Here is a 26,893-nt window from a genome sequence, read left to right on the forward strand (position 1 = left end):
GCAGTTCGAACAATCTCTTCGCCCACAGGTACATTCTGTGTTCGGGGTGTCAACTGTTCGAGCCGTGTTATCTGACGTTGTATTGACGAGATGAACTTATCGCCAAGACCGTGCTAAGCTTTCAGCATACATTTATCGGTTTATACTTAAAAAGTTAAACAAAGTCTAATTGCGAACAATTCAATGGCGTATTATAGGTTTCGTTTTACAAAATATGGCAATAAGTTGCACTGCGCGTGACCAAGTTCAAACATATACAATGTTGCCATTTAAAAATATCTCAAATACATTGTAACTTTACAATTCTTAATATAGGGCTGTTTTAATATGGCCGGGTATTTTATAGATCTTAATTGTTTGACGCGGGTCGGTAACTTAGATTATTTAATGTGTTAACTCTTGTAAAACGTTTTTCGCTTCAGTTTAAAAGCTCAGTAACTAACCAATATATATGTTATATGTACTGTTATATATGTTTCTTTATTATTAACTCTTGTCACACTACTATTTTCCGTAAAATCCTTCAATATTTTAAATAATTGTATATGGAGTAAAATTGTAACACGATAGTAGGCAAAAGGAGAAGAGGAAGACCACAAAAAAGAAGAGTGAAAGGAGTGATTTGGAACAGAGTGGCCCTAGAATGATCCGAATGGAAAAGGTTGGAGGCCTTTGTCGACTGGCAAACAGATCTGCAGAAATCAAGCAAGATCCAAATATTAGAATATAGTATTTTGTCAACTTTCTAACATCTAGATTAATATAATGATCGATGTTTCTGTGTGTACCTAAAGCGATCTGTATAAAAGGCTATATTATTATGATTATTGCATTATTTGCACTTACAAGTTCTTTACCAAAAACACAAAGAAAGTGAAAATGCCTGTATCAAGCCACACACAGTAATTAGGTAGTCAAACGGTGAACTTTAAATTAAAATAAACATTTTCTCCTCAATACGGGCAATATTAATATTAAGCTTTAAATAATGTTGCCCGAGTGGACTATAGTATCATAGTCATACACTAAAAATTTTTTTTTTTTTATTTAAATCTGACAAATATTTTTCTTAAATTTATATAACTATTTGGTTATGGCTGCATTATAGATATGTTTATCATAGAATCATATGCATTCACGTGTGTTACGCGTCGGTTAATACTTTTATTAAAAAGAGTGAAAAATAAAAGAAAATTATTAACTTTGTTCTGGACTTATCAAGTTTGATATTGAAGAACTGGAAACCCACAAAGGGAATTTTTACAAAAGTTTAAAAAACAGATTGTAATGCATTATATACCACAGTTTTCTTTTATTTTTATAATTAATAAGTCAAAAAATTGTTGAAACAAACATTGTCAACTAGAGCGTTAAGTTATATTACTGTTCTTTTACTACATTTTAATCTACTAATAGCAAAATTATGTAAATGCAAATTTTCCATACTAAAACCAAAGATAATTAGATCATAAAACCGTATTAAGCGGTCATTATTTCTATAAAATATTTAAAAATAACTTCATACATATTCTACTGCCATGACTTATTTTCTGAGAAGTTTGGATAACTTATTTTATATGCCCCTAAAGCCCTTATTGGGAAGACATTCCTGCATGGGTTATTAATTTTCTTAAAGTTTCTTTACAGTGCGAGCAAGTCTTTCTCTAAACATTTGGAGTACGAACAGAAGGTTCTGATAGATTATCGTAGACGAAGCCTATTCAACACATACAATGCCGTGAAACAGTTTGGGTTGGTACATTTACTGAATACCAGAAATTCTGATATAGTAAAACCTGTGGAACTATTGTTATTATATACATTATACTTTAGGTCTCTCAGGCACATAAGGCACATCACCTACTTGCCTATTTAATTTCATGATCATTTGGTAATCATTAGATTACCATGACCATGAACAAATGTGGAAATTTGAGGCCCAGGCTTAATAAATAATAATAGGTTTATTATTTATATTTAAATAAATGATTTTTTTCAACTTCTACTACGTTTGGGAGCAGGTGAATTGTATTGCCAGTTTAATTTTAAAAGGATTACAATAAGTCTTAGAATATAAAAATTCGATCAACCCTTTGACAATTGTAATTAAATTTTTCACAAAAACTCTCAATATATTCCCACCGATCTAATCAATTATCTCGATAAACAATTAAAAAGCACAATTATTTGCACGTAATTAGTAATTAAATGTTCTAAAAACTCGAAATGGCAACACCGAACTTGATTGGCAGGTGTTACCATATTATGTTTTATTTATTGCGTTTCATTACACTGCACGACCGAGAATAATTTTTAAATTAATGACATAATTGAAGACAACGAGATGTGGCCTAATGGTTGATTTATGCTTGAAATACTTTCAAGTAATTATTTTAAATGGGAAATTTTGACCTTTAAACACTGGTAACACTTGCCGTGACTTGCTCGTAACTCATTGAAAATATTCGGACGTTACAAAAGAAGTATTTATTATATAATTATTGTTTTCGTCGTAGTGACAAATGAATGTCTGAACTCAACAATGACAATTCTATGACCTTTAATATTAAAAAAAACTATTTTATTCACGTAAACCTGTAATTAAAAATAAATAAATAAACGGCTCGGGTAATTTTATAATTTTCTCACTGTATTGCGATACCTATGTGTTGAGCGGGGAAAGCACCAACTCGGCTCACCGGTACTACCTACCAGGGGCCAACTTCAATCATTTAATTATCGCCTGTCAAGGGTACAGGAACCCCTCGCCCCAAGAGCCTCCACCTCAAAGGAAACAAAATTTCGAGGAAAGTTGGAGGAAATACTTATTTTTGAGCCGTTTATTTAATATACAGCTTTCAATGGAGCGTCTATGTTTAAACGGATTTGCCGTTTCACAAGCGGCATAAAATAATTATAAGTTCATGTCACACATATCATTGGTATATAAGTTTTAAATCCCTAAACCTGTTAGACCAAAAACTGAGTCTTATTTATGTCTCCACCAAAGTATCGTGCTTATATACAATAAATTAATAAAAATAGAATTATTTATTCGTTTAAAAACCACCTTTTTATTATTCTATTTTGTTACAATGTTAACTCCGTACAAGCCACTTCCATGGGTTAGTTTTAGTGTCTACATAAGACTAAGATTATAGGTTCTGTTCCTGGAATTTTCTTACAGAAAAGGAAGGCTGATGTTGTACCTTAACAACGCAAGGGCAAACACAACAGATTAAGACGCAAAAAGGCCTATTACGTTTAAATTTGTTGAACTGAATAAATAAATTTAATATTCTTTTATATTTCGATAAGTCAAGGTAGAGTTTGAGTCATAATACGAATAATAAAAACACACAGTTATGTTTACCCACAAGCATTTAACTAGTAATGTCTTTATAATTATCGAGAAATGTTTCAACAGCTCTTAATATTTACATCTGCCGAAAACAGTCCATAGATGGCGCTTTTTAATAAATGTCATTTGAATTTCTGAGCGTCTGTTATTTATTGCGGTACCGCTATGCAATTTATTGTTTTTGCGCGTTGATTACAATATTTATTTATGCGTTTGGATTTCACTTTGTTTATTGCTTAATACGTTTTTGCTAAGTTGGTTAATCGTGATGATTTAATGATGACATACAAGTTATGGTATGTCTTGACATGTTGCGAGGACAACTTGGAAATTTTAATAAGAATCACTCATTTTGGTGTAGTTGTTGTTGTGTTAATTTTTGGTGGCACAACAAAGGATATCAGACGATTAAAACTGTTTCAGGGTCTTTTCAATCTATAGCTCATGCCTGAGTGTCGTGGTCAGTAAAGAAACATCTGGAACGAACTGTTTCCACTGGTTTCTGTCCAGCTCTTATAACAGTTTACAGTTTTGAGGTCTTGCACTTGATCACGTCATCTGATTGGTGAACGGCCACGTGATTCGGTTTTTACAACAATCGGTTTCTCCAAGTTCTCATCGCTTCTTTGTGTGGCCTAAGTATGAGATAAATCGTCGTCATATGGAAGACAGTTTAGTCTTCAAAAATATCAATACAGTATACAATTACTTAGTTAAACGATACAAGTTTATATTCATCAGAACTGGCTAGACATAATTAAAATGTCTATTTAAGCATCGATTGATAATCGAGTCAATAAATCGATTAATCGATTCGACCTACACGTACTACAGTAGCTAACACTTAAACGGCAAGCAAAATTATAGGCTCCATATACTTTTTCATAGTTTGCGTACCTTCTCATCGACTATACAAAAAAGCACTTACACTGTCTCATCAGGTTGATGTTTTTGATTATTCATGCGCTACGCTGTCGTCTCTGCTTCGAGAATTATATAGAGCTTTTGATTTATTAGCGCATTTACAAAGCAGTACGCAAAGGACCGCATACAGCATACTTCTTGTAAGTTAATATAGCTTTCAAATAACTACATTTATTTAGGTAGTAGGTATAGAATATCACAAATATACGCTATTTATCATATTCTTAACCTACTGATAATAATTGATAAATAGAAGATTAAAAAGTTTGGTTACAGTGGCAGTGTACCTTTAATGCTGGCATTTTCTTGCTGTAGTGCGGTATTATTCACTAAGCGAGGAAAGCAGTGAGCAAGCGTGTCAACAACGATAGGGTGACACTCCAGCTTACTTCTAGCTGAGCATTGTTAGAAAGGAGATAACCTAATCAGGAATCAAATTATCTATCTAGTCTACACTTGATTTATTATTTCTTTAGACATATATTCTTTACTGTAGCAACTCTATATAGTTCCTGCGCCTAATCGAGTGACGGCTGATAGAGTCGGTCGCGATAATGACATGTGCTGTAAAAACGCGACGGTCGATTATTTATCATCCGTTGGCCTCTTTAATTATCGAACAAGTCTGTGTGATGCCGCCTTAACGTGACATTTCTCTTTGTACTTCCCCATTTTTTTAACTTCATAACGACGTAAACTAAATCAGCTGAAGACAATATTGTGACCGATATTAACCTGGACAGTCGAGAAGTTGGCTAACAAACGAGAATAAATCCTGGAAGAAGATTACTCGGAGTGCCTGGGGTAGGCTTCTATGGGTACTTAATGGGTTGCTCTTGCAACTAGTCACGTGGACTCTTGGAAGAACGATAGCGCGACCCCAAGTTTTCCCATTTAGTGAGGTGGAAGGGTTATAGCCTGTGCGGCTTTTGTGATAAAAGGAATGCCATAACAAGAGAAATGTAGTATAAAGAGAAAGAGAAGATTTAGGTGTCTGAAAGACAGAGGAGACAGCACCAATATAAATAAAAAAATATAATTCTTTATAAGATATATTATTTCGAATTTTTTTTATCCACATTTTGTTTCGTTTCAATATTTTTGAAGACATTTAGAATAATGCTTTGTCAAAAAAGAAATACAAATTATATTAACCATTTTTTAAAGTACGTAAAGTACGATATTGAATACTTCCTACGTTGTAAAACAATTTTAAGTTTTTCGAAGCTCGAAATGTATCGCTGTATCGGCGCAAGCGCATCGCTATAAATCTGAGCGGGTTAATTAACTGCCAGCAATGCTTTATATGTGTTTATAATACATGATCTATGGCATAAGTAGAAGCGGATTAAAAAGCGAGATAGAGATAAAATGCATTTTTGTATGCATTTCAAATTTTGTGCTGTGTCTAAAACTATTCTTTGTCTAAGGCACATGAGTACGTCCAGTCTATTTGCACCTTCATCTATGAAAAATTATGTCTTCTTATTATGAAATATTACTCAATTAGAAAAAATATATCACCTAACTACACACAAAATATCAAGTTTAAGACGTAAATTTATCAATAGTGTTGTGACAATATCGATAAAAGTGCGTCACTTGATTCCCCTACCTTGGCTAATACAGCTCACGATTAACATCTTAGAACCTGATACTAGTTACATTATCTGTTTCAATCTGGTGAGATCGCGCCTGGACGACACACTCGCAAAAACAAAGAAATTACCTCAGTGTCAAAGATTACAAAAATAGATGTGTCACGGGCGCAGCGGGCTTTAAATTCTTCAAACAAATAAAAACTTTTTACATATGTATTAGACGTGTTTATATTTTTACATAATATATTTTAATTATGTATACATTTTACTACCAGTACTATTGGTATGTAGGAGGCTCTGAACGAGTCTATTCGCCCCTGTATTTATTTATATTACCCCGCCTAATCGCGAATAGTTAGGCGGAGATCACGGATTTCCACTTCCTTTAGTCCTGACTGATACTCCCGCTTCATCCACTTTCGTGACATGCTTGCGTGACAAGCTTGTCACTCCAGTACCTTTTTGATTTGTTCTAGAATGTACGACAAAGCCAACAAAATACAATAGGTAAATAATTTAAGTACCTAGTCCAGTGTTTAAATTTAATTAACGAAATTCAGTAGTATTAAGCTTCTGTATGTAATAGTCCAAACACATACTCAATGCACAAATAACTGGAATTCTTTATGGATAATGTCATAGCACAAACACACAACATTGTATAGCAATTTAACGCATAATTCTACACGATCGGCTGCATTAGGGTGTTTACTGACCCGGCGTTTAATGTGTATGCGATTCAAGTGGAAGGTAGTTTCAAAAATTGTTACTATCGAAATTATTGGAATTTACTGTATATTTTTAAATAAATTCACCTATGTTTTTGCTTCTTTATTCTTTGTCTACGTTTGTGTTATGTGTCAGAATATTCTCGGGAATAGATCAATATATTGGCATACCATTCTCGGGACTAAGTATTTTGGCAGGACATTCTACCCATGATACCCCTTTAGGCTGGCCTGTAGGGCCTTTGAGTGAGAAACATTCTTATCATTAATAAATTAGTTACCTTAATTTCTAAATATCATGAAAATATTTCCGGAGTAGATACCTAGTACAGATACCGGCAAACATGGGAGACGCCAAACCTACCAGACCTTAGCGAAAGACCCTTTTTAGGGGGAGGATTAAGGGGAGATTTGATTCCCGCTGCCTTGCTTCTTGGCCATCTAAAAATATGTTCAGCTATAAAGCTTATAACACACCTAAGCGTGCATTCAACAGTGCGGTGATCGCAATATCGATATTATCTTAAAATGCGACCACACGTGACTCGAATAAAAATCGATTGTTTTGTACAAATTGATCGATTACTTATGTGATAGTGTATTGAGTTGTGAGGCGTGATGCTATTTTAAGACATAATTCTTTATTCGTTCGTGTTTTTGTTTTGTTTCAGTTCTTTGGCACAATCAGAGCGCATGCTCATACAAATCAAATTGTAAACAATTCCACTCTACAAAAATTGCTTTTTTGAAAACGTTTACACAGAAACTTCCACTGATGGAGTGGAATTGGTGTTATTAATTTTAACGATAACTTTCATTTATTAGTTTTTATTTGTTTATAATAGTTTAATGGTAGTCACAAGTGAATGATACTTGTTTGAAAATGACTTGATCATTATTATAATGAAATATATAAGTGCATAATGCATGTGAATAAGGATTAGGAGTTAGATATAATTCTTCACTGGGATATCGGGAACATAACGATCTAAGTTTAGACTAATACGTAATTTTAGTCTAACATATTGACTTATATACTATATGTAACATAAGAAAGTGTCCAATAACACTTAGTACTTGCAGTCTCTATTAACAAGACAATCTATTCTTGTGATTTTTTGCTAACCGCTTTAGCTAACACTTATTTCATAGTTGTGTCATTTTTAATCTTTAAAAAATATGTTTTTAATTCTTAAATTACAATAGAAGCTCAATCTATTAATACAATTTATAAAGCATTGTAAGAATTGAGCACTGCAACAGCGCGAGCGTTCCTGTACACAAAAGACGCATTAATCTGCGCGCAACATGTGTTTATCTCTATTCAAGCAATGAAGGTGCAATAAATACGGTGGTCCCGTGAATTGAAATGTACGCCACTTAATAATCTCGAGATCTTGATACGAGTTAGTAATGCATACTCATTACAGAAGTGCCTATTTTCATAAGACTTGTGCTAGGTCTCCTAATACATAGCAGCTTACTCATTTACATAATTTAGTATAATTTGGCTAAGACTTTATTTATTTATAAGTAATCTTACAGGTATACAGACGTATTATCAAAGTCAATATATTGCTGTTATAGATTGCATTGTTAAAATATACGAAACAGAAGACCTTTGTCAAAAATAAAACTGAAATTATATATACAGCAAACGACAATGAATATTTTAAAGAAAATATGAATTTTTACGATTGCTATATAAATTTAAAGGTTTCCGGCTCCTAAGCCTTCCTTTTTGGAAAGGTGGAAAATGTCTACATCTTAATAAATTGTATTGTACTTAGCTAAAACCAGATACGGGTGAATTACGTAGGTGGTGGTGGTGGAAAGTTAATAATAATTTAAGAAATTGTGATTTTCCAAAATCATTAAGACTATTTGACAATAAAAAGAAGCGAAAGAGTGGAATCTGCGTTAAAAATCTTGCTTCCACGAATGCGTAATAACCGGGTTCACTAATTGCGAAGTGAAATGAAGTCACTTCAAACTTGATTGTAAAGTAAATTCGATGGTTCAACGAATTTACAAGCCCTGTCATTATGTTACCTCATTCGGGACCGCCATGACGGACAATTTGGCACCACGCTAGTGATGTGACATGCGTATCGATAATTAATCGGTTTTGATTGACCGGTATCAACGGGTTTCGATAAGGTGTATAGTCATATACATACATATGCTATAATGTCGGATGGTAAAAAGCTAGACATTATATGTTTATTTAAATAATTTGCATTATTATTTAACAAAACAATTAAATTTTAAAGTGATAGCATCAAAAAAAATACTTCAAATAATTAACGTTGCCACCACTTAAAACCTTACTAAATTATGAACACATTCTGTTAAATGAAAGCTTTCCCCATCTCAATCGGGTCGGGTTATATCCAGTTTTTGCCGCGCTCCGAGATTCCGATTGGTTTAATGAAGCCATTACAGCAAGAACAAGCGAGGATCGGGCGAGGGCAACGGTATGGGAGGAAAAAATACCCAAATCGCCCGAAGGGTCTCGTGCGCCGACATGCTGTCTTCACGGCGTAGAAAAAAGAGTTAGTTAGGATCCGGCTCGACTTGCTTTCGAAACTTTTGTTTTGTTACAATGCCGTGGATGAAAATCGAACCACAGATTAATAATTAATTGCTTCTCAAAAGCAATTCCGACGTCGTTAGTGCGCTCAAATAATAAACACATGATGACAAGGCGTATCTAGACCTTGCAATGAAATCAGTCCCGTTACATTTCATATTGTCAGAGGTACAATTAATTTGTTGAATAAATTTACATTTAATATCGCTATTTATTTAAGCTTTAAAGGTGATGCAACCGTAGATCTTAAATTCAATTTAATTAATATCAGTATCACGAGGCGATATTTTTTGAACGTAATTGTGTTGGAGTTTTAAAATGTTTAACGAATGGAAGGAGCATACTTTCTTTTGGGCGTTGTATTGTGTATTGTGGTCTTTCTTTCTATGTGAGAAGGAAAACATCGTGAGAAAACCGGCTTGCCTTAGACCTACTGATTACCTACTGGCCTATTTGATTGACATATTATGAAGATCCAGAAATGTGATGCCCAGACCAAAAACATTGTGGCGCCACTGATATATTTATTGTTTAAACTTCCTCACTAAAACATAAACTAGAGCCATCAGAAACAAGTCATAACAGACTTAAAACCACAAAGTCATCTCAAATTATTAATTCAGCTCTATCAATGCACAATCAACTCCGGCATTAATTACCGAAACCAAATTCTAAAACACCACCAAAAGAGCGCCGTCATCCTAGAAACATGTTAATCTTAGATCATTAAGAGAGATACAGACATGCGGTGATTACCCTACAATGGACGAAAAAAACTGTAATCAATTCAGAGAGGGTCATAAGAAAGCGACAAACTTACGCCCACGGCCCACGAAAGGACTCGAATAATGAGATAATTTGTGAGAAAAAATATAACGTTCCAAAAACGACACTCGATAATTATGAAGTTTTGGGAGTAGTGATTTCAATATCGTTAATGTGTGTTTGACTATTATTGGCTAGTGCATTGAACTGGTTTTTTATAGACACACAGTAATCCCTTCTATAACGTGGTAGATTCCGCGTTATATCGCGTTTTAGGAGTCTCGTAAAACGGTTTTTTTTTAATTCAAAAACTTGCAACTTTAAGAAAGTTAGACCATCTGTATTTTAATTGGACAGAGGACGGTCAAAAAATTGGAGTTATCTCAGCCGGCCTGTGAACGATAAATATACTCAAAAGAAGAAAATTTTGGACTTTTGAAAGATTAAGATAATTTCTACATTTAAACACTGCACATGAGCATAACAATAACAAAACAGTTTATCATAACCCACACGGAATAAGAAATACTGAGTTTAATAACTTAATTAACTACGTTGATGACCTGATAATGTGTTCAAAATGTAAATGTATCAACCAAAATGTGCTTGAAGGTAATTTAGTTTCGTCACCGACATCTTTATAAAAGTAATCTAAGAATATTCAAGACATTAAGACAACCGAAAACTTACCGTATTAAACTTGTATCTTACTTCTAATAACTCAATCCTTGGTCAATTATAGAGACAGCGTTAAAGTACGCTCGATTTGATGCAGTGCATCTTATATTGCTTGTGATTTTCATAATGTATCATATAAATTTATAAACATACAATTACAACATTCCTCAAGAATAATAATTAAAAAAATATAACTTGTGACGGTCTCTTTAACGATTTTCCTTAAGACACAATTTAAGATGATATAAATGTGTTCTAACTTGAACAAATCTGGTATAGACAACTCAGATCAAATTTTACCGTTTTTAGTAGGTATTAAGTAATAACCTAACCTAGAGATACCTAAGCCATACTTACATACATACATACATAGCAATGTAACAATGCCAACTGTAGGATCTCGTTAACCCTCTGAATAGCAGGGGATTTAAGATTATTCCAAGTTCCACAGTCCCCGTGTCAAGCGGGCCTGCGTAAGCGCAATTTCTCCTTCTTTAAAAAATGTACAATGCCTAGTGGCCGTTGGTTCAGGGCTGGGTACTTGCTATTTGTCCGCAGGTCTCGATTAAGCACTACGTTGCATAAAAGCCCTTGAGTTGAATGCCTTGGCGAACCCCGAGGGTCCAGCTTAAAGGCGTATGGAGGGCTGAGGTGTTTTTAGTGGGTAGGGTCTCGTTACTCCTCTTAGTCTAGCTTTACAGAGCTTTGCTTGATAATCATTATAATGTTTCTTAATTCAGATGAAACTAAATCTTTGTTTAATTTATAAGTAACTGTAAACTTTGTAAACAGTGTAAAAGGATTTATTAAGAGTGAATATGTTTCGTCAAGAAAATAAAGACATCATGCACCTATTAATTTGTGCACACGAATTGCGCGTACGTCCCACATATTCGTCACGTACAATACCTGTTCCGCTCTTCGTTTTGTACCACGCCCCGGCTATTATGAGCGTAGAGGCTTTATCGATTATATTGGTAAACGTATACCTTTGTTTTGTAATGAAGTTTTCTTGTATTCAATAGTGTCTCGAGTTATCTCGGATTTGGATTTGATTCATTGTTAGCTTAGTAATTTTGTAGAGAACAATTCTAATGTTTATAAGTTTATTTTTATTTAGATTCATTTCATAGTATTTTAATTATCGAGATTTATATTAGAACATATGAAAAAATAATAATAGCGCCTATTTATATCCAATTCTAACAATGTGAATATACAGCGAAGATTTGTTGTAAAATCTGTTTTTTTTTGTTACTCGATTACCTAAATTCAGCATTGATCGGAACCCCTTCACATGTAAAGACCTACTCCAAAATTTTTCAAATATCTCTTATCGCTTTCTTTCTCCTGTTCCTGCTAAAGCTTCTAAACCTTCTATCCACCTTTTTAGGGCATCTTCCTTTCCTACCTCACTTTGGTCGTTTTCATACACATAGTCTTTATATAATAGTTAATTATAATTAAGTCCATTTCATAAATACAATTTTTCTTTATCAGTTTTATGTAATTTCTATATTAACACCTTATCGATATAAGCACATCACTAGCAGCCTACAGCTCCACGACTTTATCACGGCGAGTATTGAAACGAGCACTCTGCGCGGGCGCATATTTACGTATTGCTTGTAAGTGTATCGTAATATTTATTTGTCTGCGCCAGAGAGGGGTGGTCGAGGTGTAATTTATTGACGGAATAGCGCAAATCTCTTCTCTTTTAATCAGCAAGTAATAAGCGCAATATTTAGAACCAGTACTTTTAATACGAATAAAGTTTGTGTGTCAACAGTTCCAATGTAATATTGGAAATGAACATGGTATCCTATTTTCAAACAAAGTCGATACAATAAGTTGTTATTTAGAAACCTCTGATGAGAAGTTTTACCGTGGTTACTATGGCAACAAGTTATCCTAATTCCACGTTTATAACTGCTATATTCATGAATACAAAAAAAAATTAGATAAATAACTCATATGCCTATCTAATTTTCTTATATAAAAAAACTGGCACGATAGTCATCTGATTTTAAGCCCATGGACACTTTCAATTCCATAAGGCTCGCGAGTGCGTTGTCATCCTTTTAAGAATTAGTACCTACGTCTTTTTTCCTTTAAGGACTAAGTCAAATTGATTGGAAATAGTGGGCAGCTGGTACGCCAATTTTTTGTGCTTATGTGTTGGTTTCCTTACACTTTACAAACATAGAAAAAACTCAATGGTTTTCAACCGGGGTTCAAACCTACGACCAGAATTGAGAGTTTCGCCCCAAAATAAGGCTAGATATAGATATACTAGATATCGTATTATTAATTTGAAGACAATTTCAAATGATAGGGGAGCATTATAACGTGGTTTCTGTAAGCAAACATAGTTCGACAAATGTTTGTTTGGTGGCAGTTTGCCGTGACGCCTCGCTGCAGCTTACTGAGTGAGTCAATATTTACGCTGCGCCCGCGCAGGGTTGCCAAGTTGCCAAAAATGTACGCTTGACTAAAGTGCACACGCACAATTTTTTTATCACGAATTAAATGTACACAAAAGATTACTGTAAAATTAAAATGTATTAGAACAAAAGACATTAATTTCATTATGAAAATATACAGAAATAACAATTTTCTTTCTAACATTTGTTTTGCGTTTATTGGCATAGTATGTCATAAGGTCAGTGCGACGCCATTTTGCCGAGAGCGTTCTATGAAACCATTATATGAATTTGTAAAAATATTTTTAAATAGCCATAATATAAAATAACATTAATTAAAAACACCCCTGGCTTTCTCAAATCAACATTAAAAAAACTCATAGATGACAACCCTACATCAAAAGCGAGAAGCTTTTACGGGCCAGACGAAAATCTGTTAAGTTTACACTGCATTGCTACTTTATAACAACCTGCCTGCACTTGTGTCTATATTTGCGGATCGATGGATTGTAATAAAATTTTATAAAGATGTTTGTAATGTGATTTTATTTGAATTCGAATATCAGGTGTATAAATCAACTGTGTAATCTGATGACGTATGTTTTAACGTATAGGTTTGCTTTACGGTATTACCTTTTTACGTCAGGACCTCAGATTTCTGTATCTGTATCGTGATCATCATTGTCAATCTTAAAGGCAGACGACTTTTTGAGTCTTAGGCAAGGTTTTCTCTCGATGTTTTCCTTCGTACCGTTCGATCGTATATAAAATGCGCACATAGAAAGAAAGTCCAAGCCACTAGGACAACACCGCTGTTATATGTATAAATAGTTAATATACCCTTATGTTAAGTATACGTCAAACAATGGCAATATGTTGCTCTTTTTATTAAAACCAACAAACGTTTTGAAACAATTAGCACCAAACTAGAAGAATTAAGATTAAATGTAGACTTAGAAGTAGTTAGACTGCGCAGATACAATGAAAAAACTGTTCATGGTTGGTAACACCGAAGGCAATCACATGGCTATTCACCAACCATCTGGTTGGTTGTATCGATCATGTGAACGCTCATCGGCCTCAAAACTGTACACTGTTATAAGAGAGGCGCTGAACAGGAACCAGAGGAAACAGATTGTCCTCTCCAGATGTTTCCTTGCTGGCCAGGACGCTTAGACTTGAGCTTCTGACTGAAGAGATTGTGAGTGAAAATGGGCTATATTATTCTTTTGATTTGCGCAATTCGATTCCAAGGTTGCGAAGACAGCACGAATAGAGAGTTCTGGAGAGAATGAGAAATGGGAAAGATAGAGAGAGAGAGAGATAGAGGTGTAAAAAAATATGTTAAGTAACAGGAGGCAAAAGGGCAGGACTCTCACCATAAGTGATCCCCCCATGGACACTTAGTCAGAAGGATCGCAAGTGCCATATTTTAAGTTAGTTCGTAACCCAAACTCAACCGATTTATTACACAAACAGCATTCCTTACTAAAAAATATTTAAAGTTACTAATCCCTAGTTCGTAAAATCAATATTTAAACTACGCAGTATCTATAATACTAATAGACTACTGTTCAACTCAGGTCCATTCAGTCAATATTATCTCAGTGCTAAACTGCTTTTCCTGGTAAAGTCATCTAAGTACCTACCTTGAACATCACACTTTTCTTTGTAAGCCAAGTCCAGATAGATTGAAAATTTCATTTTTTGACAGAATTTATTTATTTTTTCTAATAGATATTCAGCAGCAGCTGAGTTTCATCATTAGGTAATTCCACCCGTATTATCTGAGCGTTTTTAACCACAATGGGAAGCTGCATACTGAAATATTTCCGAACCACTTTCGACTTTTTCTTCAAGAAGAGTACTAATTCACAAATTTCACAGCAGTTTCCATTCTGTTCAGATACAGTTCTAATAAAAGAACTAACGGAAACGTATACAATGACATGGAAAGGATTTTCAAGTGTACTGAACACGCCAATGCTATGTTAATTACATTCGTTTAGCTATTTTTATATATATATAAAAAACTTGTAAATTCTATGTAAAATTTATTTTTAAGACAAATTTGCTCGCTATTATCGGTACAATATGTAATGTAATGATGGTAGGTATAATCTAAATTTCGCATTAGATTGTACCATCATTACATTGTTGTACCATATATTGCAAATAAATTATTATTATTATAGGACGGACGACATCTTAAGACCATCCAATTCACTCCCTTTTATTTTATTTTTTGTCAAAAAAAATACGGAAGAGGGATATTCCGACCGAGGTCTGCAATGCTCTTTAATCTGTGCCAGGGACACAACTGGCCTTAAATCCTTATAGACGAAGTATTATATTGCAAAACTCATAGTAGGTACTTAAATACATAGGTACTTAAAATTACAAAAAGGATTTTTAAGTAAAAAAATATTTAAATTCTCTAATAGCAATATTTGAGGAATTATAAAGTAGGTACTCAAAAGGCTTTAAAGCTTTGTGCGATGACAAAAGAGATGACAGTTTAGTTGACAAAGGGGCGATTTGCGAAAATTATGACCATAAGTACACGGTCGAGTATTTGCTTTTTTTGGGTTTAAATTCTATTCGAAATATGCAATTGAAGTTATTACTACATGTTGCCAGCATTAAGTAAAATGCAGCAGTGTTGATCCCTAAGCTCGTAGGTTCGATCCCCGGCTGTGCACCAATGGACTTTCTGTCTATATGCGCATTTAACATTCGCTGGCACGGTGAAGGCAAACAACACTTTAGACCCAAGAAGTTAACGGCGTGTGTCAGGCACAAAAGGCTGATCCCCGCCTTGTTTTTTAAATTGACAAATGGTCATGAAAAAGATACAGAAATCTTAGGTCAAGAACTAAAAAACTTGTGGCGCCACTGATTTATGATTTATTTTATGAATTATAAAGCTGAAAGTATAGAATACATTGATCCAATTTAACAACTTAATAATGTTATCAAGACATTCGAATTCTTATCCAAATAGCCGGGAATAGAACCCACCGCCCACTCGCATTCCGTAAACTGGTTTTGAATTAACCATTACTCCCTAGGTGAAATTTCCGTTTCGATTTATAAGACAAAGAGAAGGTTCAAATTTTAACTGGGAAATTTTGACTATTTGTTTACTAGTTTATTATGATAAATATGGGTTAATGTGATTTAAATGTTTTTCTAGTTTCGTTTGTCATCTACGTTAAACTTACTAGAGTTATTTATTATACTGAGTCGCAGGTGAAATAGATAAAACTGTAGAAGTGTAAATTTGTTCTCACAGCAGGATTATCACGTAAAAACCGTGACAGGTTCAAACAGTTTAAACTTAACCGGATGCCGTCAACTTAACTCTTTCAGTAAATATTTCTAACAGTAGTGTCTGTGCAGTGATGCAAGTTTACAAAAGCCACTCGTCATTTCCATCTCCGGGATAAAAAATTAAAAACGAGAAATTTTTATAACTCTTAATTCTTTATATTATTATAGGTCTACGACATTTTTAGAACTCTTAGGTCTTTAAAGATGAGAGAATTAACAGTTTTTGTAAATATTGATATGTTTTTTTTATATTGAAACATTTTTTGTTCTATCATCCGTTTCAATTTCCGCGGCGCATGCGATGATCGATATTTTACAGGCATTTTTTCACACCTTGAGTAACATTATTGTAGTTTTAGTAGGGTACCTTATTTTTTCTTGCAATTAAAAGCTAAAAGTAATCAGTGATAATGTAGCATTCAAATGATGAAAGAATTTTTAAATTCGATCCAGTACTTTTTAAGCCCATTCGTTACAAACAAACTAAAACAAATCTATCCTATTTATAATATTTCATTAGTACCTATAGATAAAATATCTACAAACATACAAAAGGAAATTCACTTCACGCCCTTTAAGAATTCACCTTTTAAAAAAGTTTTTACTACTGATATATATGATCTAATTACTTAAGGATGTGTGTGTGAAGCAGTGTTGTAGCCTAAATCGTGCGCCACCCCGAATCTGTCCGACTAATGGTCTTTTCTTTCTAAGTGAACAATTAACGCTCGTACGGCGAAGGAGAAGATTTTGAAACCGGTATAAAAATCGACGGGGTGTGGCACTACTTGCCTGTTAAATACAATGATCAGGATACAGAAATCTTGGCCTAAAACCTAACAAGACAAAAGATATAATCTTAAATATATATAGACGATATATAAGCCAAACTACAGGTAAGAAATCGCCCTACGACACTTAAATACATTCTGAGTTATATTGGATATGTAACACGAAACATCCAGAAAGTCTAGAAAACTAGGGGTTCGGCCTACTCGCTTGACCGATCAATTAACAGGTCTTATCATCACCAGAGGCTTACCGAAAACAGGGAAGAGAGCAGGAAGTTACCCGGCGCCACGACATTCAGAAAAGAAGAGTGCGACTGAAGAAGAAGAAAGATTTCAGAATTAGAATTCTTTCAACACAAAGTCGGGGTAATGCGTGACGATCTACGGCTAAGCGGAAGTTATAATCCCCAAAATTATGTATTTTTCAAATAGCTCAGTAGCTCGCATACTAATGCTAATTGTGGGCACAAACCGTTTTTATCACCTCGGAACCTAATGGTATGCATATGATGGATCGTTTATTGCCTTCGTGGATATAAGAAAAACCAATATAGGTATTTTTATGTACTGTGAAAATTTCTTTTCAACTATTTACTTAAGACACAAAAATGTCATGTTCTTTTTTACATTTGATATAATGATAATATTATATACGTAAATTTATAATTTAAGTAGTATTTACTAAGTTTAGTTTTAAGAAATATCAAAAAAAAATTGTGTTCCACCGGCACATTAATTTATGTTTAAATTCGCAATATGTTATATATATAAAAATAGGCAGGCATACCTACAATAGGCAGGCATACCTACAATAGGCCGCATCTCATTTAACATGGTGGGATTGTGGCTAAACGTTTGCCCAGGTTAATATAAAAATTAATATTTATAATCATAGCAAGGCTTCTAAATATCATAATCAACTGAGACTAAGAATGATATACTAATGTACAATACATGGGAAAGTAGAAATGACTGCTCGCTCAATCAGTACGCGGCTAATTTCTATTAATAATTGTTAAAAAAATAATATTTTATTTACTCTAAGAAGACTTTTAATTTGACCTGTATTTTTAATCTAGATTAAGGCGTGTCTAAACGTACGTGTTCAATTTACTTAGACACACTTTTATTTTAAATTTATTACAGTGTAATAAATTATATATTTAAAACATAATAAACATTTACCGTGACCATATATAATTAAATTATGTAAATTGAACTACTTTCAGACTACACGCCGTTACATATATTCTACAATATTCCTCCATTGTGCGACTGTTAAATTGAATTTTCTATATATTAAATACTAGAATTTTAATATATAACACTTTAAGATATATAAAAACCAAAGTGAGCATCCATCAACATACAGAATTTAAAAAGACTTCAGGACAATCCAGTCGTTCATGTGACCAAATATATACCCTGTCTAAAATATCTTAATTAACATTTGGTTTCATGTTGTATTTATAAACTAATGATAAAGATGAAACATAAAAGGTGATTAAATCTATGTGCTTAAATCTATATCGGTCCGCAGAACATAGCAGAAGCTTCAACAAGACAATCCCAACAAATTATACAATCCTCGGAGATCAACCTGTCAGAATACTAACAGGCCCTTCCTGTCAGATAGCGTCCTCAAACATCACTTGATTGTTTAATACAACAATTTATATCATATCCCGTGGTGAAACGAGTTTTACTTATCTTCTAGTACAAATATTTTCTTATTTTAGTGGCTGTGCCCTGCGGTTTTGGCCGTTCTATTCTTCTATTAATAGAACTAATAAATACACAATATATTTAAAAAAATGGTTAGAGTTCAGAATTAATTTTATTTAATAAGTATTATATTTTTTGATTTTTATCCTAAATTTCATTAGATCTAATATGTATTAATTTTGTTTTCTTTAAAAATTTCATTTGATTATTTGCGGGGGCGATTACAAACTATTCTTTAGTTTGCAATCAGAGAGAGAGAGAGAATTCTAATTATAATGTCATTTGCTACACTACCAGCAAGATCATACCAAAACAAAGACTAAACGCTGTTAAGAACAATATTTACTTTTTACGTTAGTTTTGGAATTGTTTAGTTAAATAAAACAAATAAATCTGTGGCACTACAACCTTTTTAGGTCTGAGCCTCAGATTTCTGTATCTGTTTCATGATCATTTATCAATTTAAAAGGCAAGTAGTATCCCTGACACACGCCGTCGACTTTTTGAATCCATTGGTGTTCCGCCGGGGATCGAACCTACGACCCCAAGGTTGTGAGTCGAACGCTAAAGCCACTAGGCCATCATTCTCTCATGAATTGTTTCTTAACGTGTATTTTAACCGTATTTCCTGTTATTGCGATAAAGATTTGCTTACAAGCTATAATTGCATATACTATAAAACCAAACCATGTCGGAATCACCACGTACCACATAAATAACTACTTGACAGTTAAAATACACCTTCAGGTACAAAAATTTCGCAGAACTGCCTTAAACTGTTGAATGTGACGAAAAAATCATTAAGTGTAACACAAAGGAAATTGGTTTGTTTCCCGAAACTAGTTTTATTCACAAAAAGTATATTTTGACGTCTAAATACAGCAGGTAGAAAACTAACACTCAAGTCATTAATTTTATCGGCCGATCGAAACTTCGATCGATGTAATATATAGGTTTAATACTTTCTTGGAATACTTTGACTACGAGACATTTCTATTCGGCTTTAGATATATATTATGTTTATTTGTTTATGAACTCGTATTTGAATCAAGATTTTGGTCATCTTTTTTTAGAGATCGATATTTTGTTCTAACGCAATGTTTTAACAGGACAGGAGGCAAAGCGGGTCACTAACGAAGGCCGGCAACGCACTTGCGAGCCTTTGGCAATGTGAGTGTGTTTGAATTGATTGACGTGGAATAAGTGATACCTAGAAGATCTTATGTTCCAAAATAAACGTATTTTATTTTATTTTATTTTTTTTATTTTATCAATTAACATCAGGTAAGACTCTGTCTGAGTGCTTTATATAAAAAATTAAAAAAAACTGAATAATGTAGCCTCCGCCAATGTACACACCCCCAGTGGCTAGCAAGTGTGTTGCCGACTTTTCCGGGAATGATAACCCTCTTGAAGGCAAAGTCATAGTCGTCGCCAGGCTTTGATGAGCGTCCGATTATGGAATTCGTAAAAAAAACTGACAAAATATTGTTTATCACTCTCTGCCAAATTGTATTTACTTTATCGTAAAAAGAGACACATAATGATAGTCGTTAAAAGCATATGTACCAATATAAAAGGCAAATTAAAAACTTACGAAAAAATCTTAACTAGTGTAAATGTTATACATTTCGCAATCTATTGAGCCGACATCCACCAAGCAATTAAAGACGAAATCCTCAGTTTTTCGACGCATTCATAGAATTTACAAGGAAATCCAAAGGCGAGGCACAATAGAATTTATTCTACCTGAACCCAACCATTGTTCGACATTTGGTCTCTTCACTTTTTTCTATCTTGTTAGTAAGTCGGCAGGTTTCGGGACAATAGCAACATATACAGGTGTCTAACAATCAAGATGAAGGCCTGATATTGATATAGTAGTGAAAAAAGCTCAAAATTCCGTATCAATTGGAAGCTTATTGAGTAATACTTGGTGATAGAGAAAAGTTCGGGCCTATTTCTTACTAAAAATCTTAAAAACCATGTTAATTTAGCGATGATACTGTCAAGTATCGGTCGAACATTTACCTATATTTTAGATATATAGTTCTTACATTTGGGCTATCACAATCTGGGTTATCTATACAAAAATTAGACTATTAGAATAACTTAGATATATTTCTCCCGCTATTCTTCACGCAGCAGTGTTGCCTAGAGGCTTCAGCGTGCGAATCTCATCTCTGAGGTCGTAGATTCGATTATGGTGAAGAAAAACAGGCTTACCTTAACCACACGACGGCGTGTAATGCAGAAGGTTGATCATTTACATGAGTATTAAATTGACGAATCTTGAAACAGATATAGAAATCCGATTTTTTTTAAATTCTATACTTCACGCAGGCTTTTAAAGATTTATAAGCGGTCCTCTTTGTATATAAGTAATTAACATAATTGTAAATAAATAGTGATTTAGTGTTAACAATCAAAAACCAATACATTCATGACTTTTTCTATCCAATCAACCGAATAAGTTTTTTATACGACCGGTCAATTAGTTCTACCCTAGGATGACTCTGTCTTGCTTTTTTGGAGAGCCATTCGTCACGCTCCTGTGTGTTTATTGCGTTGCTGACTGTACAAATATTTTGTTCCGTATTTTCTGGCAATGTCATGGTTTGACGCAATTTCGATTGAGTTTGAAGATTTTGAAATTTAATGGAGATTTCGTGTTTTTTCAAACACATTTTAATGAAATTATTATAGTTCAAATTAATTTCGCTTAGTCAGTTACGAACTCGAAATATTTTTATGATTAGTTGTTTTTGTTATGTATTTCTTTATATCACACCTTATTCCCGAAGAGGTAAGAAGAGACCACGGATTTCTGGAGACAAGGTATACTTCTACTAGACACAGGGACCAAACTTTTTAAAATTTGTTTTAATCTTCTTTTTATTATTATGTAAGTTAACTAAATTGTAAATTAAATATAAGTATAATATTATCATAAACAAACTATCATTACTCAATTTTAAAAATACGCTAACATTCATTTCTCACGGCATCTTTAGAAATTAACCCTTCAATAAAACGTCAAACGAAATTCTTTGAAGTTATCACCAATTCGTTAATTTAGTTAACCATAGACTACGCCCAACTTCAATATAACACCTGTCTAAATCTTCTTTTTAAGATGGATGCTAGCGTAATACTATTTTTGATTTTGACATGAAAACATTTTTGAGTACAGTAGAGTTTCCATTTTCTATTTAAAATATCGGCAATGCTTACAGAATTATGAATTCTTTCAGCCATTAACCTAGTCTCCAAATTATTTTTTAATTTTATTCGATCCTTCAACAGTTATTGTTTCACCAGAAACAGGCTTGGTATTTCTAGTATACAACATAACGTTAAAATATCTATAAATAAGCATAGCACACTGGTTCCTTCACGAAAAGCGTACTAATAGTTAAAAGGCCGGCAAAGCACTCGCGAGCCCTCTGGCATTCTATGTCTATAGCCGGTGGTACCACTAAACATAAAATAAGCCTGCCTGTTTTCCTGTATAAAAATTTGTTTTAATTTTCTACTCGTAGATTAAGAATATTGTAAATACAGTTTATTTGTGTGTTTGAAATACATACTAAGAAATTTACTTATATTAACTGTACCATTAACTTAAATATAAAGTTTACATAATTTCGTAACCATTTCAAAGTGTAATACACAAATAGTTGTCCCGAAAACAGCATTATTTATTATATTGATTGATAGTTGCGTCGTCCAGTGATCGTGTATCATACATACAGCACTATCTATCACGGACAAGAATGTTTTCACCACATCATTAGTTATATACCGAAAGCTGGTCTAGAACAAAAGCTTCTTTCAGCAGTGGAAATCTCCATTCTCCATTGTCTGTATTTTTTATTGGATTTTCGTGCCTTTTATATATTTACTATACAAATCTAAAAAGTTTTCAGCAGTAATCCTCGCTGTTTTGCGATGCTTATTTCTTGAGCAAGGAAAACACCAGCTCTGGTGTCATTGGTGCTATCTACCAGGCGCCAGCTTCAATCTTTAATTTGCTATGGACTTGCACCAAACGCCCCAAGAGTCTCTATCATAAAGGGAACACAATCAAAGTTGGAAATACTCATATATTTTAGCCGTTAATTATTTTATGATGCTAACATGTTAAGTATATCATAATAGTATTTTTACAAATTAAAAAAAAACACTTTTTTAACAGATATAAGCTATGTATTATTATAAATTTATAATTATTTTTAAATAATTTTTCAATATTATTTTTTCTACAACTGTGATACTTTTTGACATTTAACACCTTTTTTGTCTTCAGTTGCCGTGACCACGCACGCTGTAAAGAACGCGAAACGTCGGGAAAAAATTACGTAAAATAATTATAAGTTTATAATAATACATAGCTTCAATCCGTTAAAAAGTGTTTTCTTTAAATATCATGATATATATTTTGAAACCTAGGCTACCTTATAATACATATAACTATCTAGCTGGCCGCTTTTTTATTCTACTGTAGATGTTTAAAATCGTATTAAATTCAAAACCTTGATCATATAGGAAATAATGATGGATCAAAATATTAAAATGATGCTCGAATCAAAAGACCCTTGCTGGGTACATGTCGATAGAAACGTATAGTTTTGATAATTGCTTAATCAACTTGATTGATCTTCAATCGAGTCAGTCATCGACCGAGCGGTGAACAGGGTTGCCAACAACAACAGATCTTGTATTAAGTTATTATTCACACTTTTTGGCATCGTTTTCTTATGTACCTAAACTTTGTTGCAGTGGTAAAAATAGTTAGCACAGTGATTACAACGTGTGACTCTCATCCGGGGGTCGTAGGTTCAATCCCTGGCTGTGTTCTAATGAATTGCTATATGCTTTACGGTAGGTACTTGTACGGTAAAGAAAACATAGTGCCAAAAAGTCGACGGTGTATGTCAGAAGGTTGATCATCTACCTACGACAGATACAGACAGCGCTATTGGTATATGTAAGTAAAAGTCTATTAAATGTGAGAAACTTCTATGATTTCTGCTTTTTTAATAAGTTATTGCTGTCCTCGACGGCTTTCCACAGCTGGACATCCATTTAGCAAATTATTTTGTAAATAAATATTATTAGATAATCAAAAATTATATAGCCATCAAGTTGTGAATGAATATAAATATATGAAATTGGTCAAGTCTTTTTCAGTTTATTAGTATCAAAACTTCGTTGCGTTTAAACGATTTGCTTCCCTGCAATCCTTCTCACGTCATTTCATATAATTTAATAATGTTAAGGAATTATTATTTCTAATAATATTATTATTTTATGGATTGCGACAGCCCTATACATAGAGCAATGAAGAATTAGGCACACGTACTAAAAGACAAAAGATAATTCGAGTTTGTACATTTCAAAGTAATTAAAAACTTTATTTCGCTTTTTGCAAATCGTTAGTAGATTAATTTGAAGAACAAAAATAACTTTAATTAATAAAATATTTCCGACGGACAACGCACTTTTTATATAGTATATATAATGTAATATATTTTTTGGGTTTAGTATGTTATTAATTAAGAAGGCTCGGTAGCATTTATTTAGCGTGATCGCACATATAGAAAATAAGGTTTTGTCTTACTTTTAGTAGTACATATATAGCGATGCCAGGAACTAGTACAATACAACAATAGATTTTTTGAAATAAATATTCGGAAAGTGAAACGTTTTTGTCCTAATTTTTGATTGAATTTCAGCTATTTAGTGCTCAAAAGCAGTGTGACCACTACGCGATATGCGATTCAAATGTATATCAGACTTTCGAACCAAAGGTCATAGTGAATATCATAAACAAATAATTTCTCGATGGTTCGTGATCATGACGTTTACGGTCGTGATATGCAAACTCATTGTCAAACTTACAATGTTGCCTGAACAATTTCCCAAAGGTCACTTTCAAAAAAAGAATCTACAGAGATTGAAAAAATTTGTAATTGTTATGTTCTTAATTTAAATATCGCTTATAATTGCGTCGTAAATTGTCTGTGGAAAAATATGGCTGTTTTATTTAGATTGTGTTTTACTGCTTACTTATTAATAGATTGTAATCAAAGAATAAATGCAAAGTTTAGAATAAATGCTAAACTTGGTTGATTATCTAAATATACGTCTTATAAAATAAGTTTTGATTTCAGTGTAAATATGATAATATGTTGCACTGTCGATTTCAAGTCTTATATAAATATTCGTGGTTAAAGTTAAAAGTATATTATATTAAAAGTAAGTATATTAAAAGTTAAAAAATAACCCTTAGTGTAAAGTTTAGTAAAACTTATTCAATTAAGCATATTTATTTTATTTATTTAGTTCTCGTCTACGCAGCATCATGTTTGATATAAGTTATAACCAGCGCTTAAACAACTGTGATTATGACTTGAGCGTTCTACTACTTTATAATTCACTTTGCACCTCTTGACATCCGTTAATAAAATGAATAGACCGCATTAAATCTAAATATAAACCCCGCCTAATAAAAATGCAAAACCGTAGAGTTAGGTGATAAATAAAAAAACCCGGCATTTCTTGGGAATGACAGAAAACGTGACTACACTACAACACGGTCGGGGCACCCTGTGTCGTCTGGGACTCTTTGTTTTTAAACTTACAAAAAGTAATCCCTTCTCCGGACTGAGGCAGGTACAAAATACTTTAGGCCACATGTAGAAAAGAAAAGACTTAAAGTGTCACTGGACGGTAACACTTTAGTGAAAAGAGGTTTAAATCCGTTAGAAACTTTTCAAAATTAAATCAATAATTATAACTTAAATTTAAGTAACTTACGTATGTAAAAGTATTTAAAATTAAACGCAACGTTCCTAAAAAAAACAGTATGGAAAAACCTGGAATCCTGAAAATGTAAATTCTAAATATATACAGTGCAATTCAAATAAGGACTTACTTGTAATTAATTATATCACTAACTAAATGCAGCGCGAGCAATCCATTCGCAATTAACACAACACACACACTTGTCAATTAACTTCACATAAAATTCAATCATCCATCACTGGCCACTATCTAAAAGACACAGATCACGTTAACAAACGTTTGTTTTCAAAAAAGTTTCGGGGAAAAAACGGCGTGTCGCACGTCCTATGCCGGCCGCAAGCCGTGTGTTATTAGCCGCTAGCGGGAGGACACGGACCCAGCTCGCCGATTTCATCTTAATCTCGGACAAAACGAGACAGTAACATGACAATAAACGATTGTAAGACGTCAAGAGGAAAAGAGACAGAGGTTTTCTCATTATGCGCCGGCGACTATGACATTTCAATAACGCCATCCCACTCACACGCGGAGTTATTTTCGTACAAATTATATGCGGGCGTATTTGTGCTGCATCTCACTCGCACGGATAGTAACCAGATAATGTCTTAATCGCATTTCTTAGCGCTATGCTGACTGATGCACTAGCATAAACAATGATAATTCATGGATTTGCATGCGATAAAATGTTTTAATGACTCCACTTCGATGGATAAGTATAGTCCAGATGGGTGGGCGGAATTGTAAATTAAAAATATAATTTATTTAAATGTCAAATTTGCATACAGTTTTAGAGTTATCATAATTAAGACATAAAAATCGTAGGTTACCGAAACAGGACATTCGATCTAAAATAAAATCATTAAGCACACAAAGTTGTCTCGTTTTAAAATAATACAAAAAAAATGTTGCGGCACACAAGTAAAATAAGTAAATCTACGAACGGACTATATAATTATCTATTTGTTAAGTGGTCTGTAAATACTCATCACGGGCCGTGTTTGTTGTGGTGACTACTATGCTAACGTTTACCCAACGATGACACTGCTGACGACTCAAGCAAGACCAATTTTCTGGGAAACTACAAAAATTTCTTATTCATACATTTAAATGAACTAGTTCCCATTTCTCATGTCTACGAGTCCTCTAAAGAACCAAGAGTTG

At 33.4% G+C, this 26,893-nt stretch overlaps 1 protein-coding gene across 2 annotated transcripts in view; it reads right to left on the minus strand.

Annotated features, from left to right (window-relative positions):
• Positions 1–26,082, minus strand: part of LOC110994588 (transcriptional activator cubitus interruptus) — an 86,340-nt gene extending 60,258 nt beyond the window's left edge. For both annotated transcript variants that reach the window (XM_045632143.1, XM_045632141.1), the window contains exon 1: positions 25,863–26,082. The gene's annotated coding sequence lies outside the window, so the exon portion shown is untranslated. The remainder of the gene's footprint in view (positions 1–25,862) is intronic.
• Between the last annotated feature and the right edge of the window lie 811 nt (positions 26,083–26,893).

This window comes from Pieris rapae, chromosome 18, assembly GCF_905147795.1.
Source record: "Pieris rapae chromosome 18, ilPieRapa1.1, whole genome shotgun sequence".
NCBI lineage: Eukaryota > Metazoa > Arthropoda > Insecta > Lepidoptera > Pieridae > Pieris > Pieris rapae.